Source organism: Lactuca serriola, chromosome 5 (assembly GCF_051521515.1).
Source record: "Lactuca serriola cultivar US96UC23 chromosome 5, Lser_US96UC23_V15, whole genome shotgun sequence".
NCBI lineage: Eukaryota > Viridiplantae > Streptophyta > Magnoliopsida > Asterales > Asteraceae > Lactuca > Lactuca serriola.
Genome location: NC_136412.1, coordinates 152,526,843 through 152,545,383, shown reverse-complemented (window position 1 = coordinate 152,545,383; position 18,541 = coordinate 152,526,843).

The following is an 18,541-nucleotide window of genomic DNA, read 5'->3' as shown; positions in this document are numbered from 1 at the left end:
TTCTACCAGTTCCTACCGGTTCTTTTCGTGTTTTCAAATGTTGGAACCGGTCCTTGAAAAATAACATCATACGGTTCCGGTTTTTTCCGGTTCTACCGGTTCCGGTTATATCGGTTCCGGTTCCCGGTTCCAAAAATCCACAAAAATAACGTCCCGGTCCTGGCCCGACCCGACACGACCGGTTCCATCGGGTTCCGGTTCCGGTCGGTTCCCCGGTCCATATGCTCATCCCTGGTCTAAGCTCCTACATATCTACTTCTCATTTTGTCAATTTGTGGACTACAAGCACAGAAACGTTTCTTAAGTAGAAACTAAAGGATTATGAACGAACGTTTAAAGTTAGCAATTTTCCCTTTCATTACCCTTTTCACTTCCACATTCCCATTATTCTCATACCTACATTCACAATCGCTGCAAACGATTTCTATTTCACAGTCACCCCTGCCATGGAAAATCTGATTATATATTTTCCATGAGAGTGAAACTAAAATAGTGAAAACTACCACAGCTTCTTCCCATTCAACCTCAAGCTTTACTCCATTTTCCTAAGAGAGAACCCAAGAATCAGAAAACCTTTAAAAAAAGGACGAGGGGAGACGATGTACAATCACGTAAAAGCTCAAACTCCTCATTCACGAATATACTGATAAACAGAGTGAACTTCAAATACAACTACCACACACAAGACAATAATAGCAGGTAAATTACTAGAACAACAAAAGTAAGCTGAAAGCTTTTACTGATACTTCTTGATTAAAGAGAACAAAAGTAGACAATTAACTACTAGGTTACAGAGAAAATAAATAATGAAAGATAAGGCCACGATGCCACTACTCTAATAGCTAGAAATCAGGAAATAAAGGAGACTCAAATACTTATTCAAAGCAGAAAAAATAGGAACTAATTTTTACCACTTCAGTAATGAAGGTTGTCCACATGCAGGAAATAATCACGTGGAAAGGCGCACACTTTTAACACTCCCTCTCACCGTTCACGTGACTTAAACCCAGATCACTACAGAGTTTCATTAGTTTTGGACCAGATACACTCTTTGTGAATGCATCTGCAACTTGCTCAACCCTGTCAATCCATTCCATCTTGATTTCACCCTTTAATACCTTTTCCCGGATAAAGTGATAATGTATCTCTATGTGCTTCGTACGTGCATGAAATACGGGGTTCTCTGCAAGTTTAATTGCTGACATATTATCACAAATCATCTGTACCTAATACTTGATTCTTTGATTAAGATCTTCAAACAACCTTGTCAACCAAACACACTCTTGGGCAGCCATTGCTGCTGCCCGATATTCAGCTTCAGTAGTCGATAGCGACACAGTTGGTTGTAGTTTACTGCACCAAGAAATTGCACAAGAAATTGCACTGGACCCATACTTGAAGACATAACCCGTGGTGCTCCTCCTTCCATTCAGATCACCGGCATAATCGGCATCACAATAGCACACTAAAGTTGGATTAATCTCCCTCTTAAACCATAAACCTTTTCCTACCGTAGCTTTTATGTACCGCAGAACTCTTCGGGCAGCAATCAAGTGTGGTTTTTTTGGACACTGCATGAACCGACTCCCAATTATCTGTCGGTATTCAAGAGGATCAGCAAGTTCCTTACCCTGTTCAGCATACAACCTTACACCAGACTCCATTGGTGTTGCAGTAGGATTGCAAGTTGCCATTTTGAACCTATGCAAGAGGTCAGTGGAGTACTTTGACTGGTGTAACACAACTCCCTCTTCATTGAAATTTAACTCAAGCCCAAGAAAGTGAGATAGCCTTCCAAGATCTTTTATTTTGAATCGAACAGACAGATTCATCTTAAGCTGATCAATCTCTTCTTTAATGTCACCAGTGATGATTAAATCATCTTCATAAACAAGTACAACCACTACATTACTGCCAACTTTCTTGACAAATAAGCTAGTATCTGCAGTAGTTGAGATAAAACCATTTTGTTCAAGAAATTCTCCAATCTTTCCAAACCAAGCGCGTGGGGACTGTTTTAGGCCATAGATGGCTTTCTTTAGCCTGCACACATAGTTTGGATTTTGCTGGCTTTCAAATCCCTTTGGTTGTTTCATATAAATGGTGTGATCCAGCTCTCCATAAAGGAAAGCATTGTTCACATCCATTTGCCACATATCCCACTGTTTACTCATAGCGATGGCGAGAAGAACCCGGACAGTTGTCAATTTCACCATTGGACTGAAGGTGTCCTCATAGTTGACACCATATTCTTATGAGAATCCACAAGCTACTAGTCTTGCCTTGAATCGATCGATTGTTCCATCTGTCCGTTGCTTCAGTTTGTACACCCACTTGCAGGTTACAGGATTTACCTCTTGTGGCTTGGGAACTAATTCCCAGGTTTCATTGCTTTGTAGGGCTGCCATTTCTGCCTTCATAGCTTGCCACCATTCCTCTTTCACACTTGCTTCTTCAAAGGAGCTAGGCTCTGCTAAAACATCCTCAACAATAGCTACATTAGCATACTTAGGATTAGGTTTGCTTACCCTCTGTGACCGCCTCAAGGTTGGCTGATTTTGATTGCTTGGTTCACTTTTTGCATCGTTTTGAGGCTCGTTATGCTGGTCCAAAGAGCCTTGTTCTACTTCCACTTCGTTATCAGTGAAGTCCAAAGCAATCTTGGAGTTCCTGAGGTCATTTTTGAGTTGATCACTATCAGGTAAGACTTTGTTTTCTGGTGACCACCATGACGATTGCTCGTCAAATATCACATTCCTGGATACATAAACCTTTCCACTATTAGGATCACAGCAACGCCAACCTTTCCTTTGTGAATCGTACCCTACAAATACACATCGAATCGCCTTCTTGTCCATTTTATGGCGAAGGTGATTTGGTACGAACACATAGCAGATACACCCAAACACACGGAAATAGCTCACATTTGGTTTGATGTCGGTTAGCTTTTCATAAGGAGAGACGTAATTAAGGTTTTGAGATGGTAGCCTATTAATCACATACCCGGCTGTGTTCATTGCTTCCGCCCAAAAGCGACCAGGCATATTTTTTTCATGAATTAGGCTTTGAGATATCTCTCCCACATGCCTATTCTTTCGCTTTGAATTTCCGTTTTGTTGCGGTGTATTCGAGCACGTCAACTGCCTTTTAACTAGCTTCTGCCTCAAATAATTGCTGAAATCGCTTGCTAAATACTCTCCACCATTATCCGATCTCAAACACTGAACTTTACATCCGATCATTAGTTCAGCGTCGATCTCAAATTCTTTGAATTTTGAGAATACTTCGGATTTCTCCTTCATGAAATACAACCATACAAATCATGAATAATCATCAATGAACGTGACCATATATTTCAAACCTTGCATCGATGGTTGTGTAATTGGACCTCGTACATCAGAATGAACAAGCTCGAGAGGTTTACTGGTCACTTGATTAGATTTATTGAACGGCAACTGTTTGGCTTTTCCATATTGGCACCCTGAGCAAACTGTGTCCCTTTTTACGTTTATATTGGGTAGCCCAACAACAAGTTCCTTACTTACCATTAGGCCCAATTTATCAAACCCTACATGGCCCAAACGTTGGTGCCAAAGATCAGCAGTTTGCTTCCCCTTCGCCTTTTCTACATATGCTGATTCTGCGTTTAACACATACACAACTTCCGTCTTTCGTCCTTGCAGAATTGGAATTGACTGAATCTCGAAATCCTTGAATACTTTGACATCCTTTGGACCAAACAATACGTAGTGCCCATCTTCTGTCAACTGAGGCACCGAAAGTAGGTTCTTCTTCATTCCCGGAACATGGTATACATTTCTTAATGAAAGCTTCACTTTGTCATCTTCAGAGGGTAAAATTGCACCACCAATGTGCGCAATCTTATGTCTGGAATCGTCTACGATTACTACAACACGGCTACCATCATACTTAGACGGATTTTGAAGTTTATCTTTATTACCCGTCAAGTGATTGGAACAGCCGGAATCCACAATCCAGCCATCAAGCTTATTTTTCTGAGTTGTTGCTGTGAATGTAACCACCTCTTCCCTTTGAGCTACTAAGGCTTCGATGTCCCACCCTTCTTCTTGCTCAACTGTGGCATTATTCCCTTCATCTTCTTGTTTCACCGGACAATTCTTGGCCATGTGACCCTTGCGTCCACATCTATGACATTTATATGGAAAGTATTTCCCATTCGTCTGTTGTTTGCGTTCACCAGAAGCTTCCTCTTGTCTCTGGCTATTTGACTTCTTGTCACCATGCTCCTGATGCTTGTTTTTATCATTGTTCTTGTACCAGCCCTTTTGTTTGTTACCTGCCTTGTGCTTACCCTTTCCCCTTCCAGCATAGAGAACCTGGTCTTCAGACTTGGATGTTGAACTCATTGACACACTACCCAATTGTTTGGCCAGGGCCTCCTGACTCGCCAGAAGATTCTCAAACTCATTCAAGGACGGTTGTGTAGGCCAACCCTGCACAGCAGTCACGAAGCTCCTGTATTCCGGCTTTAAACCATGAATGATAATTCGTTTCATTCTCGGTTCTCCAATCTTTCCTTCCGGATCAAGCTCGCCAATCTCCCTACACAATGTTTTGACTTTGTGAAAATACTGAGGGATTGTTAAATCCCGCTGTGACACCGAAAGCAATTCATTTTCAAGGAATTGCAACTTCGTGTCATTCTTTTTCGAAAACAAAGTCTTCAAAGTGTCCCACGCCTCTTTCGGTGTGGTAAGATCCTGAATGTATTCAAGCAGCTCCTCCTCGATGGTTGTTTTGATAATGAACATTGCCTTGCCTGTCTTGACTTTCCATTTGTGTATTGCTCCGTTGGTGTCAATTCTCGGTTCAGTGGTATTTGCTCCTCCTACTACATCCCATAAGTCCTGACCAGTTAGGTATGAAGTCATGCATGTCGACCACGTCTTGTAGTTTGTAGTACCCAGTCTTTTAACACCACCAATGGCTTGAAACTCAGACATGTTTCTGCTTCAATGATAGCCGGCTCTGATACCACTTGATAAACAGAGTGAACTTCAAATACAACTACCACGCACAAGACAATAATAGCAGGTAAATTACTAGAACAACAAAAGTAAGCTGAAAGCTTTTACTGATACTTCTTGATTAAAGAGAACAAAAGTAGACAATTAACTACTAGGTTACAAAGAAAATAAATAATGAAAGATAAGGCCACGATGCCACTACTCTAATAGCTAGAAATCAGGAAATAAAGGAGACTCAAATACTTATTCAAAGCAGAAAAAATAGGAACTAATTTTGACCACTTCAGTAATGAAGGTTGGCCACATGCAGGAAATGTGGAAAGGCGCACACTTTTAACATATACAAAGTAAAATTACCACACAGCAAATTGGCAATTTTTATGCATTCTTGGTCCAAAATCCTCACTATAGATCCTCGATCAATTCCATTCCACCTCACACTTGGTTTGTCGTATTCTCTCTTTGTAAGAGCCGATTGGGTAAAGACAGGATAGAATTGGCATGTTTTTGTCTGTGACAATTTCACAAATAGGTTAGAAAAGGGGAGAGATGAGTAATGCATCCCATGTGTTCAACGAAATGCTTGAGAGAATACTTTTCAAATATATCACTGCAGTTCAATTTCAATATTTATCATGGCCACTTCAAGCAAAATTTTGGTTCATATCACCAATATTTCTAACATTAAAGACAGAACCGAATTCACCAACATTTCATCGCCATATTTTACTACCCTAGAGCCCTCTACTGATGTTCCTTTCGGACACCGATTGAAAAAAGAAAAAGAAAAAACTACAGCGATGATAGCAACAGTAGTGATCATCTAGGCATTTGGACTGATAAATTGAAATCTTACTGGCATGTCCAAGAGGATTCTTGTTATATGATCACAAGATTTTCTTTGAGACTTTCGACAAACACATGGTGAGTTATTCGATTTTTCAAGCACCAGTTGAGAAAAGAGTGAAACCTATGCCAACAAATGCAGTTAATGGTATATATTGTAATTTTGTCAAGTATTTTTAGAAGGTAATCACTTGTCTAAAAAGATGGTTTATGGAGGATTCCATTAATTTTATTTTAATATTTGCTTGCAGATTAGATACAAAATACCCGAATATTGTACCAATTCCAGGTTATTTATTTGTGAAGTGTGTCAAATTCAAATAAAAACTGGAAAGGTGGGTTGATCTGTAGTATGTGGGTGATAGAAATGGTTGATTAATGGTGATATGATTAGCATTAGCTAGGAAGGAGTATAACATAGATATTGGCAGTGTTGAGGTATAATTATAAATTTGCTTTAGTTTTATCATGCCTATTGTATATAAAATTTTCAAAGAAATGAGCAGTTTAACCGCTAGTTTTAAACAAATTGCATCCTAAAGAACGTCTTCATATTGATAATGATAACAATATATTATTGACATTAACATTACACCTTTTTGTGTTTTAGAGTTAACGTAATAACTTTGAGATTTTGAGTTCAGAATGAGTTTTTCAACTTATCAGAAATTTGGTTCAACTGCATTTAAGCACACATTTTATTTTTTTTCCTCTTGTGAAAATATATAGAAGAAGAAAAAAAAATATCACACAACACTTCAATAATTTCTTGATTTTTTTATGTTGATTATGATTCAATCTTCAACTTTGTTTGTTAGCATTTTTTTACCGTTAGAACATAACGGTCACTATTCTAATATATTAAATGTATTCGAATTAAAATAACACTATCAAGAATATGACCGTTATGTAACGGTCTAAAAACCAGCAAATTTATGGTAATAAATTCTACGGACATTTCAATTTTTTTCACTCTCATATAACCCTCTTCCTACAACACATAGTCTTTGTCTTCAGAGCATCCTCTTATCACTTCTCGAATACTCATCACGTTTCTATTTCATTCCAGTAGTTTATTTTGCTATGGTGTATAGCAGATGCTTAATTTATTTGAAACGACCTGTAGTCTTCAGGTCTATAAATGTATTCAACCTCTTTTCACATTTGATTTTCTTTTGCACAAAAAAAAACCATGGATTTGAATGCCTTAAGTGTAGATCTTCTTGAATTTCTTTCCATTGTTTTTAACTGGGCAAGGAAACCATCCTTAAGGAAAGGAATTTTAGCATGGGCTCAGAAAGTCTCTAAAGAAATCAAGGGCGTAACCACCGCTAAGGGGGTGACCTCATGAGGTATAAACCAAAATGTCTTCATTTTCAATTTCAAAAACGAAAAAAATTAGAAAGAAATCCTAGACAGGACACTCTAGATCGAACCGGAAACTGGTAATTTCCAGTTAAGTTATATGCCACATCAAGTAGCTGACATTTTGTTTCTTGGCAGATCAAGACGCAACTGCATGCGTCACTTGGAGTCAAAATTGAAGATTGGTGAAGGATTCTCCTTCACTCTTCTTAAGCGTTCTGATTTTTCGCAAGATTTAGAGACCGATGCTATAAAGATTGAATGCAACTCCAAATTGACTGTTGCGTATTCTGTTGTGAAGGAATGTTTCCTTCCGATCGTTCAGAGCTGATGTTATCTGCAATTTAGTATACAACTGCGGGCAATTTCAAGTCTCATTAAAAATGCCAGTTTGATCATCAACACGACGTCCAAACTACTGTAACTAGTCTAAATTGATGATGAAACATTGTTCTAGAGGAGAGAGAGGTGCCCTCTATATATATATATAGATGAAGAGATCCGAGTGCGACAACATATCCACATCCAAGTCCCACTTCTAGTGACAGTTTTGGCTGGGTCGAGCTGCTGATTACAGTGGTAATTAAGTTGGATCCCATTTCCATTTTTTTACCAACAATATCTTCATTTACATGGAATACAATAAAGAGAGAGGGATATGGGGTGTTTTGGTGAAACTACTTACTCAAAATTAATTGTTAAGCAAAAGATAACATTCAGATATTTTTTCATAATTACATATTTTTACATTTAGATCAATTTTCATTAGTTAAAAAGCTTTTATTCAGATATGCTTTTTATAGCTAGATAGTATTTTTTAAAAATTTGAATTTAAAGAGAGATGAGTATCAGGTTTTTTGTGTTTTGTGGTACTACTTAATTAATGTTATTGTTTGTTTAACAAATAGATATTATAAAAGTTCAAAGGATCATATTATATAACCTTGGAAAAGAACAGCCAATTTTTGACACAGTAAACTTGTCCTTTCGTGCCGAGTTCCGGACATGTTGAAACAATAAAGGGGTTAAGACAGAATTGAAATAAAGAAAACGATGAGGATTAATAAAGCGTTATTTTAACAGCAAGACTTTATTAAAAAGGAAGAGCAACGGTTACAAGATTATGTACATTGGATTGTGTACCCAACAATCCCATATTAAACTCCTACCCCATCTTGAACGATTCTTAATCCATTGAAAAGCCAATAACTTGATCTCGCAAGCTAACACAGAAGAAGATTTCACCTTACACTAAAAAATGAGACCATTCCTATTACAAGTCCAAAGAACCCAAAAGAAAGACCTAATAATAGCCTCCAAAGCATCTGTTTTGAAACAACACTTCCTGTTATTACTTCCCACTTCCAGAATATAATCAAAAGAAAGAGGAATGTTATCGAAAGGTAAATCAGACCACCAAACAAGGAGTAGAGCGCCCACCTCCCTAATGAAAAGAACAATCACAAAACAGGTGTACGTCGTCCTCATTGCACAAGTTGCACATCGGGCACAAGTTAGACGAGATGTGCACCCATCTACGGATTAGATTAGTTCTTGTAGGAAGTCTTCTGAGTCTCAAATGCCAAATTGTTGGTAATTTGTTATCATCAATATTATTTAAGTGTAAAGGGGTTACTTTGTTGACCAAAGTGAATCTTGGTAAATAATAAAGAAGTAAGGAAGGTGTGGAGTACACACTTGTTTAAGTTTGATCAAGTTTTCAAAGTACATTGTCATTTAGGGGCGAAGCCCCTAAACGAAAGGGGGTCCGGGGGCAGCGCCCCTGGGAGCGGGGTCCAAGGGGCGGCAACACCTGGCGGGGTCCAAGGGATAGAGCCCCTGGCTGGGGTCGACAAAGATCATAAATTGACCATTGTTTGTTTCCATATAAAAAATGCATCAGCAAATCGTATTTTCAGAGAATTGACCATTGTTTGAACCTTATCCAAACTTCCGTTTTATTTCGGTTTTTATAGTTTATGGCAGTTTGAAACTGTCATATGACAGTTTTCAGACAAAGATCGTAAATTTGGTTTTGGTCTCATTTTTCTGGTACAGATGAAACTATCATCAAAGCATTCTAAATTCTTGTCTCTCTGAGTCTTATCCGACTAAAGAATATTGGGAGTACCACCTAAATGCTTTAATTTGAAAGTGTTTTACACAATTCTCAGAATTCCAAGCCTTACTATACCCCAATTTCTAACAAAGATTAAAGCAATTTTGTGATCATTACAAGTGGTGATTTTGTGAAGGAAATGTCTAGTAAGTTTGAAAAACTGAACAAGTTTGAAGGGCAAGATTTTCGTAGATGACAGAAGAAGATGGAGTTTCTCCTTACCACTTTGAAAGTGGTGTATGTTCTGGGTACACCCATGCCAGTCTTACCAGAATCTGTTTTAGATGAACCTTTGGAGGCAATAAGAAGAAGATCAAAGTGGGAAAATGATGATTACATATGTGGTGGTCATATTCTCAATGGTATGTCTGACTCTCTTTTTGATATCTATCAAAATTTCAAATCTGCAAAAGAACTATGGGATTCTCTTGAATCCAAGTATATGGCTGAAGATACTTCTACCAAGAAGTTTCTTGTCAGTAACTTTATGGGTTACAAGATGATTGACTCCAGGCCTGTTATGGAACAATACCATGAAATGATAAGGATCCTGGGAAAGTTTGCTCAACATAATCTGAAAATGGATGAAGCCATTGTTATGGATGTGATCCTTGACAAACTGCCCCCTTCCTGGAAGGATTTTAAACACAATCTGAAACCTAACACAGAGGAATTGACTTTGACTCAACTTGGAAGCCATTTACGGATTGAAGAGTCCTTAAGGACTCAAGAACATGATAACAATCCCAAAGGAAAGAACCACGTTGGTTCCTCTTCTAGAAACATGGTGGGTGGAGAAGGATCAAAGAATCAAAAGAAGTCTAATGGAAAAAGAAGTTTAAAAGAAAGGATGACAAGTCTTCCAACAAGAAGGCTAAAGTGGTGTGTTGGAATTGTAACAAACCGAGTCACTTCAAGAAAGATTGTCGTTTGCGTAAAGTGAACAAGGATGGTGCAGGACCAAGTGGATCCAAGGATCCAGAAAAGCAACAAGGTGAAAATTATGTTTTCATGCAGAATTTTAACTATATTCAGAATTATATTTCTGTGATTTCTGAAGCATTTTATGTACAGGATGATAATGTTGCATGGTGAGTTGATTTGGGAGCAACAAGTCATGTTTGCAAAGATCTATATTGGTTCAAGGACTTTCAACCAATTGATGATGGATCTGTTGTGAAAAATGGGTAATGTTGCAACTGAACCAATCAAGGGCATAGGATTTGTTTTACTTACTTTTATTTCTGGGAAATGTTTGTGTTTGAACAATGTTTTATATGTTCCAGGGATTCGTAAGAATCTCGTGTCTGAAATTGTATTAAATAATTGTGGTTACAAACAAGTATTAGAAAGTGACAAGTATATCTTGTCAAGACATGGTTCTTTTATGGGATTTGGATACGTATGTAATGGAATGATTAGGCTAAATATTAATTATCCTTTTATTGATAATTCTGTTAGCATGGGTTCTACTAGTACTAGAAATAATTTTAATAAATATGAATTATGGCATGCTAGACTAGGACACATTCATTACAAGAGATTAAAAGACATGTCTAAAATGAGTTTAATTCCAGCTTTTGATATGCAAAATAATGGAAAATGTAAAACATGCATGCTAACTAAAATCACTAGACAACCTTTCAAAGATGTTAGGGAAAGCAAGGTGTTGGATTTAATACATAGTGATTTATGTGATTTCCATGCAACACCATCCCTTGGAAACAAAAAGTATGCTGTCACTTTTATTGGTGATGCATCTAGATATTGTTATGTCTATTTGCTACATTCTAAGGATGAAGCACTTGATAAATTTAAAATTTATAAACAACAAGCTAAGCTTCATAAAATGAATTAATAAAAGTCTTGCGTACTGATAGAGGTGGTGAGTATTATAATCCAATTTATTTTGAATCAACTGGAATAATACATCAAATCACAGCTCCTTATACACCACAACAAAATGGTGTAGCTGAAAGGAAGAATAGGACTTTGAAAGAAATGGTTAATTCCATGTTGTCCTATTCTGGAATAAGTGCAAGGTTTTGGGGTGAGGCAATGTTAACTACATGTTACATCTTGAATAGAACTCCAAAGAACAGGAGTAAGAATACTCCTTATGAACTTTGGTGTAAAAAGGTACCAAATTTGAGTTATCTCAAAGTTTGGGGTTGTAGAGCAGTTGTAAGGCTCACAAAACCCAAAAGGAAAACGTTGGGTGAGAGAGGTATAGATTGTATCTTTATTGGATATGTTGAGCATTCCAAAGCATATAGATTCTATGTTTTAGAATCTAATGACTCTGTGTCTATAAACAAAGTGATAGAGTCAAGAGATGCTCTTTTTGATGAAGAAAGATTTACATCTATACCTAGACCAAGGGACATGATTAATCAATCTTCCAGCAAGAGTGCTACTCAAGTTGAAGATGTTTCTGGTGGCGCAAGTTCTATATCTGAACCTAGGAAGAGCACCAGAGCTAGAAAAGCTAAGTCTTTTGGATCTGATTTTCAACTATATTTAGTTGAAGGAACAAGGAATGAGACTATTTCTCCACATCAGTATTGTTTTAATATTGAAGAGGATCCAAAGACTTTCAGTGAAGCTATGGCTTCTAGGGATCTTCATTTCTCGAAAGAGGCAATTCACGATGAGATTGATTTTATCATGCATAACAATACTTAGGTATTGGCTAATTTACCTCGTGGTTGCAAGGCATTACGATGTAAATGGATCCTCAAAAAAAATGAAGGTGGATGGCACAATAGATAAGTATAGAGCCAGTTTGGTTATCCATCGCTTTAGAAAAAAGGAAGGCATTGATTTCTTTGATACTTATGCTCTTGTTGCCAGAATTTCTATTATTAGATTATTGTTAGCTCTTGCAGCTATACATAATCTTGCGATTCACCAAATGGATGTGAAAACTGCATTTTTGAATGGTGACTTGGATGAGGAAATATACATGAAACAACCTGAAGGGTTTGTGATGCCTGGATATGAACACAAAGTGTGCGAGTTGAAGAAATTATTATATGGTTTGAAACAAGCACCAAAACAATGGCATCAAAAGTTCGATGATGTTGTATTGTCTAATGGTTTTGCATTAAACCAAGCTCACAAGTGTGTATATAGAAAATTTGATACTTTTGGTAAAGGAGTCATGATTTGCTTATATGTAGATGATATGTTGATTTTTGGTATTGATTTAGTAGAAGTTGATGAAACCAAGAAATTCTTATCATCTAGTTTTGATATGAAAGACATGGGGGAGGCTGAAGTAATTCTTGGTATAAGAATTAGAAAAGGAAACAATGGGATTTCAATTTCTCAATCTCATTATATTGAGAAGGTATTGTAAAAGTTTAACTTTGAGAATTGTTCTCCTCTTAGCACTCCTATAGATGCTAGTCTTAAGCTTCTACCTAATAAAGGATCTCTAGTGTCTCAACTAGATTACTCAAGGGCTATTGGTTGTCTAACATATGCCATGATTAGTACTAGGCCTAATATAGCATATGTTGTGGGAAGTCTTAGTAGATATACTAGTAATCCTAGTTCACATCATTGGCAAGCCGTGAGTAGAGTATTCAAGTACTTAAAAGGGACCATGAATTATGGTTTAACTTAGAGTGGATATCCTTCTATTTTACAAGGTTATTCAGATGCCAGCTGGATTAACAACTTAGAGGATCACTCCTCTACTAGTGGTTGGGTGTTTCTTCTTGGAGGAGGTGCCATTTCTTGGGCATCTAAGAAACAAACTTGTATTACTAACTCGACCATGGAGTCTGAGTTTTTTGCTTTTTCTGCTACTGGTAAAGAAGCTGAGTGGCTAAGGAATTTGATAAATGAAATTCCATTATGGCCCAAGCTGATATCTACCATTTCTATTAGATGTGATAGTGTTGCAACCTTGGCTAAGGCTTATAGTCAAGTATACAATGGAAAGTCTAGACATTTAGGTGTTAGACATAACATGATTTGTGAGCTCATCATGACTGGTGTGATATCTATGGAGTTTGTAAGAACTCAGTTGAATTTAGCCGATCATCTAACCAAAGGGTTAGAAAGAGATCTTGTGTACAAGGTGGCTGTAGGGATGGTTTTAAAGTCCACTTAAAATATTTTATATTGAGATACCCAATTCCCATCTAATGTGATATTAGATGTTGAATTCAATGTGGAAAGCTTGATATTTGAATATTGGAACACATTATTATCATCATCCCAAGGTATGTGTTCAGTACAGCAAGTAAAGGAGGTTGAATTTATATTGTTAATAGTTCTTTTGAAAAATTGCATTTGCAGGTGCAACAATAAAAGGACTACCTATATAATCATGATGTTTAGCTGCTTAAAGAAGTTAGGACTTGGCTTTGATATGCTTATTGAAGGATGGGACACAAGCTAGTAAAATATAGTGTCAAGTTAGAACTTATGAGAATGTAAACCATTGTGTGTATTATCTTTAAGTATTCACTATGGATAGAAAGGGTTCAATCCTTAGTGACACCATGATATTCAAATATTTGGATTGTGTAATATACTAAGGTGAAATTCAATCGTCACGATATTTCATTTATGCATCAGTTTGTTGGTGTTATGTTTCATTCTAAGTTAATCAAGATTACACTTAAATGGGGGAGGTTTGTTGGTGATTTGCTATCACCAATATTATTTAATTGTAATGGGATTACTTTGTTGACGAAAGGTGATCTTGATAAATATTAAACAACTAAGGAAGGTGTGGAGTACACACTTGTTTAAGTTTGATCAAGTTTTTAAAGTACACTGTCATTTAGGGGCGAAGCCCCTAAACGAATGGGGGTCCGAGGGCAGCGCCCATGGGAGCGGGGTCCAAGGGCCGACATCCCCTGGCGGGTTCCAAGGGGCAGAGCCCCTGGCTGGGGTCGAAAATCGTATGACGGAGAATTGACCATTGTTTGACCCTGATCCAAACTTTCGTTTTATTTCAGTTTTTATAGTTTATGACAGTTTGAAACTGTCATATGAGAGTTTTCATACAAAGATCATAAATTCGGTTTTGGTCTCATTTTTCTGGTACAGACGAAACTATCATCAAAGCATTCTAAATTCTTGTCTCTCTGAGTCTTATCCGATTAAAGAATATTGGGAATACCACCCAAATGCTTTAATCTGAAAGTGTTTTACACAATTATCAGAATTCCAAGCCTTACTATACCCTAATTTCTAACACAAATGAAGATGTTAATCTTTTTTTGGAACAACCTTGGACCATAACGTAGGAAAATTAGTGGATTCCAACATCTTAGACTCAATTTCTTTCCTGAGAGGGGAAACTATGAAGTTTCCTCTAGGCTCCAACCCCAAATACCACTTAACCAAAGTTGTGTTCCCGAGATAATGGGTCATTGCATTGTGTAAAAAAGAGAGTTTAGGTCTATGCTAAAAGCGGCGAGGAAAATGTGACTGAGTCTACCCCACATCGAACTCCTATTAGCCACTGAACTAACCGACCCAAGACCCCCATTGTCACCATAAAAGCATACGATTACTTTCTTCCGTAAGCCATCTATCCCATTTCTAAAACGATACCACGATTTATATAGAAGGGAGAGGTTAGAAGACTTTAAACTCCTGATATCTAGACCTCTCATGTCTTTTGAATTCAATATCTTAACCTAAGCAACCCACGTAATACTCTTGTGGCCCGTAGAGCTACCCCAAAAGAAGTCGTTACGAATAAAAGAGATACATCCCAAGGTTTCCAAGCACCGACCTAACAAGGGTTAGATGACCTTCCATGGAAAAAGATATAGCTTTCCACAAAGAGAGTTTTTTTTTTTGAAACATATCGACGAGGGGCAACCAAGTTGAAAATCTAGTGATAGAACACCCAACCGACATTCTAAAATAAATGAAGTTAATATTACCTTCCGGACAATTCATTTGGGTAGCCATAAAGGAGACCTCAGAACTTGTCATACCAACCACCATGACTTTACTTTTGTCTAGGCTGACCTTGAGGCCAGTAGCAAGGTAGACAAGTGAGAATCCTCATAAGCTTTCTCGCATTTTGCATGGACCATTCCCGAAAGAAAATGGCATCTTCAGAGTACCGGAGAAGGGAGAAAGGGAGATATAATCTTGCAAAAAACCCTTTTTGCCAAGCTTCATCCATTGCCACATTATGTCCCTCCATAACAATAATAAAGAGAAATGGAGAAAAGGGGTCACCTTGTCTAACACCTTTCTCCATAATGAACTCCTTGGTACGTGATTCTTTTACAAGAACAGACACCCTAGAGGAGGAAAGAATAGACCAAATCCAAGATCTCCAAGTAATACCAAAATACATTTGCCACATGACATTGTCAAAGAAGGTCCAACTTAGTGAATCTAAGGCTTTATCACCATCTAGTTTGAACAAAAGCATCATTTTTTTTTGAGTTTTTTGGTCCATGTAATCATCTCATTAACAATGAGAGGACCATCCAGATTGTTTCTACCATTAACAAAAGTTGTTTGATCATTACTAACCATTGATCCAATGACCTTTTTTAGACGTGCAACAAGTGTCTTAGAGATAACTTTTGTGATACATATGATAAGGTTGATCGGCCTATAGTGTGCTATGTTGAGTGGGTCTTTCCTTTTGGGGAAAAAGGGAGATAAACGAGGTGTTACTACTCGAATTAAGTACCTTGTATTATTCAAAAAATTTGACCGCTTGAACAATGTCGGGGACAATTGTATCCCAATAAGTTTTTATGAAATTATACGAGAACCCATATGGTCTAGGGCATTTGTCACTCCCACAACCCCATACCACTTCTTTAATTTCATTAGTAATGAAAGTAATGAATGGTGCCTCCAGACTATACCGATCTTTAAGAGAAAGAGCCCAAAATTTATTGCTTTTGAGGTAAGGTCTACCATGATGAAACTCTTTGAACTTAATGTTGATGAAACTTTAAATCTCACTTTTGATTGTCACTGGATAGGTGACCCAAACCCCATTAATGTTCAACCCATTGATGCGAGAATGTTTGACATTTATATTCACAAGTCCATTAAAAAAATTGTGATCTCGTCCCCTTCAAGTACCCAGTTGCACCTAGTTTTCTGTCTAATGTCAAGTATCTTAGATGTTTCAAGGTCATGAATTTTTAATATAGTATCTTCTAATTCATATATGGAATCATCATCTATCCCGATAGCCTCAGCCAAGACATCCAAAGCGACCACTTTTGTTTTCAGAATAATGATTTGGTCATTATTGAAGTTGTTGATACAAGTACGCCAACATTTAATGTCATTTTTAAGTGCACCAAGTTTTATGGAAAATATTTAAACTCTACAAAAAACGGTCAAATCGGGACTCGTATTGACCCAAGAATCCATCACCACAGTAGCTAACCCGTCATCTAGGAGCCAAGAAGAGAAAAACAAAAATGGGAAAGGCCCATAATCGGGGCTATTCGTGTCATGTAAAATTAGATAGTGGTCGGACTATAGTCTCGACAGGGCGAGGGTGACAGGTTAGGCCAAAAATGACAATAGTTATCTGAGACTAAAAACCTGTCCAATTTACCAAATTTCGCAAAATCCTTATTCATCCATGTATATTTCCTTCCTCCAAGAATTATCTCCATAAGACCAGATGACGAGATGAATGTGTTGCAAACATGAGCACCTCTAGTTGAGAAATATGACCCTTTCCATTCGTCACTAAATCTGACTTCATTGAAGTCGCCACATAGGATCCAAATTTTTTCCGGGGCAATCGAAATCATAGCAAAGAACTGATCCCAAAGTAAATATTCACTATTATGCTCTTGAAGGGTGTCAATATTCTCCAAAGCAATTGGATGTTTGATGGATTTCCAAATTCCTATAGCCACAAGGAACCAATGGTCTTTGTGAATTGACTCCTTTTCTAGACAGGAAGGATCCCAGACTGTGAACACCCCCCGAGTTACCAAAGGAACCAACATAAGAGGATTGAAAATGTTTATTTCCCCAAAGAGAACGGGTACATGAATCGTTTAAGTTATCCATTTTGGTTTCTTGGATGCATAAATAATTGATTCGGTGAATCCTGACTAAGTCTTCTACCTAATTCCTTTCAGCGACCTTCCCTACTCCATTAATATTAATTGAAAGACTTTTAATCATGGATTACCTGTGGCACCTTGCTTAGTCAAAACATCTTTAACCATGTCTAGAAAATTCCTCAAATCGATACCGATGTTTGCTCCAACTTCATTGATCTAGATAATTTCTTTGGATGTGTGTAACAACCTAATAACAGTGATAAAATTTTTCATTTCAAAATCAATATTTTCAAACATCAAGTTGTTCCAAAACATCCACAATATACAATATAAAAATCATCCGAGTAATAATATCCAAAAAGTGCAGAAATCATTAGGGGTGGATATTATGCCATCGCGCTGGGCTCTTTCCCTTAGTACCGGAAGAACTTGAAACCAAAAACATAAACAGTAAGTGTGAAGCATAGCGAGTTCCCCAAAGTACCACATACCAAACACATAAATATGGGCCCCACCCTAGGGTATATTTCAACCCAAACATGCAATAATGGGCTCCTCATGGGGTATAATTCAACCCGAACATGCGATAGTGGGCCCTACCCTGGGGTATATTTCAACCCATCATATAATAGTGGGACCTACCCTCAGTTGTATTTTAACCCAATAATATGATAGTGGGCCTCGCCCTAAGGTGTATTCCAACCGGATATTACAATATTGGGTCCCGACCTGGGGTTTATTACAACCCGATCACATAAAAAAATATATACCACATAGGAGCTAGCATTCTATACAACCGAATAAATGGCCGGCATTGGTGCCTTCGGCCAATAAATACAGTGAGAAAACTCATCTCACTGACCGATGATAAAAGTGAAATAGTATGCTGCTCCTCTACCAATCAACTTATATAAATACACTAACCAAATCTCAGAATACAGATAAAAAAACCGAAAATACCCCTAAGTCAAACCTTAGTTAAAATCTAGGTCAAAATCAACCAAGTTAACTGGGTGAACTCGGTGAGTACGTTGGGCGTACTTCCTGCTTGACCAAACGTCGAAGGGTTGACCAAGTATGTGCGGCGTAACCTTTGGTACGCCCAATGTATGCAGCTGCCACTAACTCAACCGATTAAGTTCTTAATCCTTAAGCACTTT